The following is a 10,216-nucleotide window of genomic DNA, read 5'->3' on the forward strand; positions in this document are numbered from 1 at the left end:
ACCTCTTTCATAGTGAAATTCCAATTTCAGATAATCAGTTCACATTAAACATATTTGCAATTCAAATTTAGAGCAGACCAATTATATGTAAGTATATGCAATTTTAGATCATATGCGATACCAATCAGATTCATATGTGATTTCCTATTACCACTCGCTACACACCATTTTCTGCCAACCCAATGCACCATTATGGATATTCAGTGCCTAACCAACCCTGCACACTTTTACAGAGATGCAGCTTAGCTACTAATTCAGTATACAAGCTCCAAAGTCAGATATAATTTCAATGGCAAAGTCACGATTTCAGAACAGACTTCTTCTTCCTTCACAGCACTTCACCCCGTACCAATGCAGAATACACTATGGTAACACATGTTTAGTCATCCCAATACATTATTAAATTAACCCAAACAATTCAATGATAGGGTGGTATTACAAAGCATGTTCAATTATTAAATCCATAGATTAGTCTTAGTGTATCAGACAGTCCTTGATGGTCGTGTAACTAACTAAAAATTTGACTTAAGGCAAGCGCACCTATCGAACAGTAGTATAGTTATGGTGAGACTGGAAATATCGTATCCATGAGGACTAAAAGTATTAGTAATTACTATCTTTTTTATTATCTAGCTTAAGAATTAAAGTGTGTTTTTAAACTAAAACTATTTATCTAATTAACTAAGATTACGACAAAGATGAAGTTTGAAAAATACTTTGGGAAAAACCGATGGAGAAGACAATACCCAAGGAAGAATCCACCTAGACTTCACTTATTACTTCTGAATTAGACAATTTATTCACTTAACTTAATCCGTAGAAATCCTAATTTATGTTAATATCTCTCTCGAGACTAAGAACAACTGACTTTATGTTGATTAATTGAAATCGCTTTCTAATTAAAACCCTTATTGTCGCATTAACTCGATCTATGGATTCCCTTATTAAATTTAACTCTAACCTAGCAGATTTATGTCGTCCTATCTCTAGGAGTGCATTCAACTCCGCTTAATTATGGATGATGTACTCTTAAACAGAGACTTTTACTCCACTGATTAAGCATATCAAAACCTGAATTAATACCCTAGAATATTAAAACAAGAATTTAGAACTCACAATTAAGAATAAGAATAAATCTTTATCATATAATTCAAATAGTAATAAGATTCGTCATAGGGTTCATCTCCCTTAGGTATTTAGGGAGTTTAGTTCATAATAATAATGGAAAACATATCAAAATTTGGAAAACAACAAAACAAAAAGAAAACCTAAAGAGCTTCTAGGAAATTGGATGGAAATCTTCAATCTTGATGTAGATCTTGGCTCCGAGGTCATTCCGATGGCTGTTCTTGAGTATTTTCTGCCTCCAACTCTGTGTGTCCCCTCTAATCCTCTTTTAAGGTGTTTATATAGGCTTTAAAATGCTTCAAAACTCTCAAAGTGCCCTTTTCCGAATAGAACTAGGCTTGGGCTCCACAGGGACACGACCGTCTGCCACGCCCGTGTGAAGGTGCTCAGGCCGTGTGCAATACTGAGTTGGTTCTTAGTCGACACGGCCATGAAACACGGGCGTGTATTCTACCAGTATGTCACACACGGGCGTGTGGATTACCCGTGTGGAAGTGCCTAGGCCGTGTGCAACACTAATTTAGGCACAATTTGTCTATTTTTGGCCCGTTTCTTACTCTTTTTGCTATCCTAAGCTCTTCTGAGTATAAAACATGAAATTAAAGGATTAGGAGCATCAAATTCAATAAAACCAAGGAAAAATCATCCATAAATATGTCAAGCATGGGGTAAAAATATGTATATCTTACGGTTTATCAAATATCCCCACACTTAAGCATTTGCTTGTCCTCAAGCAACATCCTCAACTCACAATTAAAATAAGTTCTTCTCAACTTATAATTCTTACTAATAATGTTCGAAATAATCCACAAGTAATCATACGTTAAGAGCTTAACTATAAGAACATTAAAGTTTCAAACAATCTAAATTGAGCATTTCAATCATAAAATTATAGGCATCCCCATTTATCTAAGTAATCACCTTTAATTCCAAATCGATAAGGTTGACATCCTCACTATTGATTCACTCAAATCACTCAAAGTGTTTAGGGTTTAATAATTAAGCACTCAATAGTCAAACATGGAAATTTATTACCATAGGCTTGCATGAAAATCAAATCTCCACCATTATGATGAAATGATACACAAATCAAAAGGTCTTTAACAGGGTTGTAATAGGGCTTGGGTTAAAGGTGTGGATAAAGGCTGAAAAAGAGGGTTAGAATCGATATTAATTTAACTTAATTACCAAATTTAGAAGAGTGAGGCTAAGCGCTGAATTAAAAGAGAGTGCTAGAATTTAGACTATCTAAAGCAAAAAATGTGAGCTTCTTTTTCATAACATAACAACTTTAATTCATCGAAGCTCTTTAGAACAATATGTAACTGTATAATATAAATATACGTCTTTTTTTTTTAAGAATAAGAATAAATAATGGAACATATATAATAAGAATTAATTTAGCAACTGGAATGAACGAAAAAGAAATAGGTAACTAATCAAATTAAATCTCGATTAAAAAAAAGGAGTTAATAAAAAGGGAAAAATTCTTAATGAGTCAAAAAGGTTTAAGTTATGGGTTAATATTAAGGGAAGAATTCAAGAAATAATAGTTAAGGCTCAAAGGGGTTCACTAGGGGTCAATTATGTGGGTATACTTTTTATGGGGTAGATGGGTTAAAACCTAGGTGCCTTTATCATTTTCGTATATCAAATCGAATGTGTGGTCTCGACATGTATAATCAATGCAAGTTCTATAATAACAAATCAATGTTGACACACTTATAACCAATAAAATCAATAAGCAAGAAAGATATATGCTCTAAAAGGCTCAAAATCTCACGAAAATTATGGGTATTTGATGTCAATCTTGTAAATTCGAAACTTCAAGATAACACCTCAATTCAGGGAAATAACCTAGCAATTTTAGTTATCAAAAGTCAACTTATCATGCTTGATTTTCTAATATCTTAAAGTTTAAACAATCAATGCACAATTACCTATGATTTAATTCAAAACATATCAATAAAAATCATAAATCAATTAAAATTATTCTAATATGAGAAAATTGTTTGAGAACGAGATAAAAATTCAGGGATTTTCTGATAATCACATAAATATCCTCCCCACACTTAAGATGTACATTGTTCTCAATGTATAAAGATAAATAATAGCAATTAAGCATAATAGCAAAAGAGAGGGAGAGAAGCGAAACTGCACCGAATGTTTGGATGAAATCCTTGGAATAGGGAAGGCTGGATTTGTAGATATGACCAATGAAAGGCATGATTCTGAGCTATTAATAAGAAAAAAAACACAACTGTGGAAGAGAATTTAGGGCTTACTCGATAATAACCATTAAGATAAACATATTTCAAAATATAAAAACATAAGTTTTCAAAAATAAAAGATAAAATAAAAAATAAAAATAAAAATAAAATAAATGGACTCAAAGGTCCTCATCATCGGTGTCGTGAGCCGGTGGCGCTGGAGGAGCGATATGGAGGCGCTCACGAATCTGCCGTAAAGTCTCATCGATACTGTCGAACCTCGCATCAAGACTGTCGAACCTCTGAACACAGTACATACGGAAGTCAATAAACTCCTCGAATGACACTCCTCGAAAGCTGGCAGCAGAAGGAGCATGGCGATGACTCGATGGTGGAGGCTGTGGTGGATCCTCATGAGGGGGAGGGACATCATCAGTAATGTCCTCTGGCTCATCCTGGTCATCAGACTAAACGACTTTGTACTGAGAGGGGTCAAATCCACGGCGTCGTTCTATCATCCTCATGTGGATCATGCTAGAGATTCCTTGAGGAGACATCTGGCCTACTAGTGTGAGTGTCGATGACATCTCTGGAGTGTTGAAAAGGCCGAAGTGTTGAGCGAGGCAAGTCACATAAGGGCCAAGGCAAATGGGGCCCCTCCTATGGCGATCCGTCTGGTGCCGGAAGGCGAGGGCGACAAAATAAGCCAAGTCAAATACATGGCCAGTCGCCATGCTCCATAAGAAGTACGCATCGGTGATGCTAACTACTCCGGTGCTCTCTCTCCTCCCAGTCAGAGTGTGAGCCAAGATGGCATGAATATAGCGTAGTGTTGGAGGAAGAGAAGTCGCCGTCGCCTTCGAGCGACTCGCGTCATAGGGAACTGTGCTCACTGTAAGGTTAGTCCAATAGCAAGATGGCGAATAGTGTATGTGTCGGTGAAGCTGTAGAAAATTCTCAGAAGTCATGAACTCCTCCGTGTAGAGGCCCAAAGCAGCTCCAAACTCAGGTACACTCATATGCCTAACAAGTCCACCAAGTCTAAAGACGATAGCACCAGCCTCGTCATGTGTGTTCATCACGTGCTGTAGGTGGAAGGTAGTGCAGAACTCCAATGTCAGCTCTGAATAGGTGGGCTCGATGATCGCAAAGAACCGATCATATGGCTCAGTATCGAGATGGAAGTGAACGAGGTGAGCAAGTTGGACCTACTCCAAAGCGGCCCAGTCAATACAGCGGCCCACTCACAATGGTAGTACACGTAGTAGCTAAAACAGGACGTCTTATGGGCTGGAGGAGAATCGAAGCAGTGGGTGACGAGCTTCGGTCGAGGCGCTCGGGGAAGTTGTGCTAGGACTCTTCCGATTTTTCGAAGCGGGGACAGTAGTCTTTTTGCCTCATGTGTTCGTCATGGTGTGCCTGAATAATAGCATTTTCGATATTAGTGAAACTGAGATAGATATCACCAATCAACTACATCGAGAGTCTGAGGGATAGATATGGGAATAAGACAAAATTATGTTAAGAAGTAAAATGACCAAGTTGTATAATCTAGTCCTATAAGCATTGATATCTAAACATGTAAAAACTTTCAAAATAAAAATTCTCAAGTATCGGTAAACTAAACTACTTATCAATAGTAATAGTAAGAAAAGAAATAGCATCTAAACTAAAAGAAAAATCCAATGCACCTAATATACAAATTAATAAAGAAAACCTTACTAACCAAATCCATAAAACTGCCAAAAAGAAAAATAAGCAATATAGTAGGATTTCAGAAATAATAGGAAGACTAAAATGAATAAAAATAAAAAGACTAAAGCTAGCAAAATGTCAGTCAATAGAGAATGACAAAATTCTAAAGAATTAGTATGTGAATAAAATAAAACTGACTTAAAAATAAAATAAAAAAAGAGAAAATGGGAAAAAGGTTAACCAACGCGGTGTAGGGTGATCGGTGGACGGCGTGGGGGGTATTGCGAATGGCTGGGGTGTGGGTGGAATGGTGGGTGTGTGGGTAGGGAGAAGAGGGAGAGAGGAGGAAGGGAAGAGAAAATGAGAGGTAGGAAAGAAAGAGGGTCGACCAGTGGTGGTTAACGGTGGCCGGAAGAGAAGTGGAGGGGGTGCGGTGGCTATGGTTGGGAGACTTAGGGGGAAGACAAGGGAAGAAAAAAATTAGGGTTTAGGGGGTTTAAAAAGGGCACGACCGTGTGAGACCCGTGTTGGGCCACACGATCGTGTCACACAGGCGTGTGGCTCGCATCCAACCAGTGTTTATCACGAAATTTAAATGCCTAATCATCACACGGCTTAGGGACACGTACGTGTGACGATTCCGTGTGGTTCACACGGTCGTATCGCAAGGCCATGTGCGATGATGTTCGTTTCTCCCACACCCGTTTGGTCCCCCACATGCCCGTATGTTCAAACACACGGTCGTGTGCCTTGCCCGTGTGGCTCTCTGACTTATTTAAAATTTGAAAGTTTAGCTCCAGTTTTCACACGGCTATGTCGTACAGCCGTGTGGATAGAATTCATGGCCGTGTGGCTTGATACTTGGGGGATTTTTAGCCCTATTTCCATACGGCCAAAGACAAGCCCGTGTGGGCCGCTGTACCTGCAAAAAACACTAAAAATAGCTAAAATAAATGAGTTAGGAGTGTTAATGCTCAAGTTGCCTCCCAAGAAGCACTTATTTAGAGTCTAAGCTCGACTTACCTCTCATTCGCATGATTACGGTGGGTTGAGGAGTTGAAAATCCTCACTTCTACTATCAATTCTATTATCCTCATAAAGTTTAAGTCGAGTAATATTCACATTGAAAGTGTCAAATTGGGAATGATTTACCTCGACTGTACCGTATGGGAAAACATTCAGTACCATGAAGGGAGTCACTCCGTTTGAATTAAGCTCTGAGGCAGCAATTCAGGGGTCTTTTTCATCTAACAACACTTTATCCCCAACCTTAAATTTCACTGTTTCATCCCTACTCTCATCGTGGTGTCACTTTGATTCATTGTGTACTTTTGGTTTTTCCTTGACCTGTGTTCGTCATTTGTCTAGTTCAATGATCTGAAGCCTTCGTTCTTCATGAGTAGCTCTATTTTTGTTGCATAGATTAGACTGGAGCTCCATCACGTTCTTTTTAGAGGAGTCCTGCAAAGGAGGTTTAAGTGCAACATTATTCAGGTTAATAGAACTTAAACAATCGTCTCGATTACTAGATAGTTTAGCAGAATCACGAGCTTGAAGCTTAATCGTGTCATCACCTACAAGAAGTATCAATTCACCTGTGCCAACATCTATGATAGTTCTAGTAGTTGCTAAAAAGGGTCTTCCTAAGATTAAAGGCACGTCACTATCCTCTTCCATGTCTAGAACAACAAAATCAATTGGGAATATAAATTTATCAATTTTAACAAGCACGTCTTCAATAATACCCCTAGGAAATCTGATTGTTTTATCTGCCAATTGAATGCTCATCCTAGTTTGTTTGGGTTTCCCAAGACCTAGTTGTTTAAACATTTTATAGGGCATGACATTAATACTTGCCCCTAAATCAGCCAAAGCATTGTTAACATTTAAACTACCAATTAAACAAGGACTCGTAAAACTCCCTAGATCTTTCAACTTTTTTGGTAGCTTATTCTGTAGAATGGCTGAGCAAACTGCGTTCAACTCCACATATGACACTTCATCCAATTTTCGTTTATTTGCTAAAAGCTCCTTTAAAAATATAACTGTGTTTGGCATCTACGAGAGAGCTTCAATAAACGGTAAGTTAATATGTAATTTCTTTAATAATTTAAGGAATTTACCAAATTGTTCGTCCGAGTGGTCTTTCCTTGTCGCACTAGAGTATGGCACACAAGGTTTATATTCTTTACTTACCAATTTTTGCTCACTGTGGTCCACCTTATCCTTACCTTTACTTACCACAATTCCTTGCCTCAGTTCTGGTTCAGGTTCAGCTAACCCTTCTTCATCTCGAACAGTAATTGCATTAAGTTGTTCCCTTGGGTTAGTTTCAGTATTGCTCGGCAAGCTATCTTGTGGTTGTTCAGAAATTAACTTAGCAAGATGCCCTATTTGAGTTTTGAGTCCTTGAATCGACACTTGTTGATTTTTAAGAGCTGTTTCGGTATTTTGAAAACGAGTTTCTGACACTGAGATGAATTTTGTTAGCATTTTCTCAAGGTTTGGCTTCTTTTCCTGTTGGTAAGGTGGTTGTTGAAAACCTGGGGGATGTTGTGGCCTTTGATTTCCTTGACCACCCCACGAGAAATTGGGATGGTTCCTCCAACCTGCATTATAAGTGTTACTGTATGGGTTATTTTGAGGTCTAGAATTATTATTACCCATATATTGAACTTGTTCCTCCTCGGTGCTAGGGTTGAAGGTTGGATAATTTGTGTGTACTCCTCCTCCACTTCAATCACACCTCATCACTGGGTGTACCTAAGTAGAACCATACAAACCATCTATCTTTTTTATTTAAAAGTTCTACCTAGTTAGATAGCATAGTAACTGCGTCGAGGTTGAAAACACCAGCAGCTTTCGTCGGCTTCGTTCTCATAACTTGCCACTGATAGTTATTCAGTGACATTTCTTCAATAAATTCATAAGCCTCTTCAGGTGCTTTGTTGTTTAACGTTCCATCGGCGGTTGCGTTGATAAGTTGCCTTGTAGAGGGGTTTACACCGTTGTAAAACGTCTGAACTTGTAGCCGTAGAGGTAACCCATAATGAGGGCACCTTCTCAATAAGTCCTTGTACCTCTCCCATGCACTATACAAAGTTTCTAAATCCATCTGCATAAAAGAAGATATACATTCCTTAATTTAGCTATTTTAGCCGGCGAAAAATATTTTAGTAAAAATTTTTCAGTCATTTGTTCCCAAGTAGTGATTGACCCTTGTGGTAACGAGTTTAACGACTGTTTAGCTTTATTTCTCAATGATAATGGAAACAACCGAAGGCGAATGGCATCGTCAGAAATGCCATTGATCTTAAAAGTGTCGCAGAACTCCAGAAAATTTGCCAAATGAGTGTTTGGATCTTCGTCCTGCAAACTATCAAACTAAACAAACTGTTGTATCATTTGAATCGTGTTAGGTTTCAGTTCAAAATTATTTGCAGCAATAGCAGGTCTAACTATACTCAATTCAGCTCCTGTTAAACTAAGTTTAGCATAATCATACATAGTACGAGGAGCAGGATTCTGATTTACTGGGTATACAATAGCCACAAGAGGTAACTGATTATTCTGATTATCAGCGATCTCCTCGGTTCTGGTTTGAATATCATCCTCTTGTCCTTCCTCTATGTATCGTAGGCTTCGCCTTATTTCTCTTTGGTTTTTGCGAGTCATTCTTTTGATCTCACTATCAAAAAGTAGAGGTCCTGACGAGTTTCTTCTAGTCGTAAACTATAAAAACCTGCCAGAAGTAAATAAAAGAAATATTTAGTAATTTTAAGAAAATTAAATTGCAATAAAATAAATGGCTAAAGTAATAAAAATTAAGCGTTCCTAATATTTTGGTCCCCGACAACGGCACCAAAAACTTGATGGTCGTGTAACTAACTAAAAATTTGACTTAAGGCAAGCGCACCTATCGAACAGTAGTATAGTCATGGTGAGACCGGAAATATCGTATCCACGAGGACTAAAAGTACTAGTAATTACTATCTTTTTATTATCTAGACTAAGAATTAAAATGTGTTTTTAAACTAGAACTATTTATCTAATTAACTAAGATTACAACAAAGATGAAGTTTGGAAAATACTTTGGGAAAAACCGATGGAGAAGACAATACCTAATAAGGAATCCACCTAGACTTCACTTATTACTTCTGAATTATACAATTTATTCACTTAACTTAATCTGTAGAAATCCCTCATTTATGTTAATATCTCTCTCGAGACTAAGAACAACTGACTTTAGGTTGATTAATTGAAATCTCTTTCTAATTAAAACCCCTATTGTCACATTAACTCGATTTATGGATTCCCTTATTAAATTTGACTCTAATCTAGCAGATTTATGTCGTCCTATCTCTAGGAATGAATTTAACTCCACTTAATTATGGATGATCTACTCTTAAACAGGGACTTTTTCTCCACTGATTAAGCACATCAAAACCTGAATTAATACCCTAGAATATTAAAACAAGAATTTAGAACTCACAATTAAGAATAAGAATAAGTCTTTATCGTATAATTCAAATAGTAATAAGATTCGTCATAGGTTCATCTCCCTTAGGTATTTAGGGAGTTAGTTCATAATAATAATGGAAAACATCTCAAAGTTTGGAAAACAACAAAACATAAAGAAAACCCAAAGAACTTCTAGGAAATTGGATGGAAATCTTCAGTCTTGATGTAGATCCTGGCTCTGAGGTGATTCCAATGGTTGTTCTTGAGTATTTTCTACCTCCAACTCTGTGTTTATATAGGCTTTAAAATACTTCAAATCTCTCAAAAGTGCAATTTTCCGAATAGAACTAGGCTTGGGCTCGGCAGGGACATAGCCGTGTGCCACGCCCATGTGAAGGTGCTCAGGCCATGTGCAATACTGAGTTGGTTCTTAGTCGACACGGCCATGACACACGGGCGTGTAGTCTACCCGTGTGTCACACACGGGCGTGTGGATTACCCGTGTAGAAGTTCCTAGGTCGTGTGCAACACTAATTTAGGCCCAATTTGTATGATTTTGGCCCGTTTCTTGCTCTTTTTGTTATCCTAAGCTCTCCTGAGTATAAAACATGAAATTAAAGGATTAGGAGCATCGAATTCAATAAAACCAAGGAAAAATCATCCATAAATATGTCAAGAATGGGGTAAAAATATATATATCTTACGGTTTATCAGTCCTCGTA

At 37.6% G+C, this 10,216-nt stretch overlaps 1 non-coding gene across 1 annotated transcript; it reads left to right on the forward strand.

Annotated features, from left to right (window-relative positions):
• Positions 1 to 8,074: 8,074 nt before the first annotated feature.
• On the forward strand, positions 8,075 to 8,180 carry LOC121230107 (small nucleolar RNA R71). Its single transcript, XR_005928059.1, has one exon. It is a non-coding gene; the product is annotated as a small nucleolar RNA R71 (small nucleolar RNA).
• The last annotated feature ends 2,036 nt before the right edge of the window (positions 8,181 to 10,216 follow it).

This window comes from Gossypium hirsutum, chromosome A05 (assembly GCF_007990345.1).
Source record: "Gossypium hirsutum isolate 1008001.06 chromosome A05, Gossypium_hirsutum_v2.1, whole genome shotgun sequence".
Taxonomy (NCBI): domain Eukaryota; kingdom Viridiplantae; phylum Streptophyta; class Magnoliopsida; order Malvales; family Malvaceae; genus Gossypium; species Gossypium hirsutum.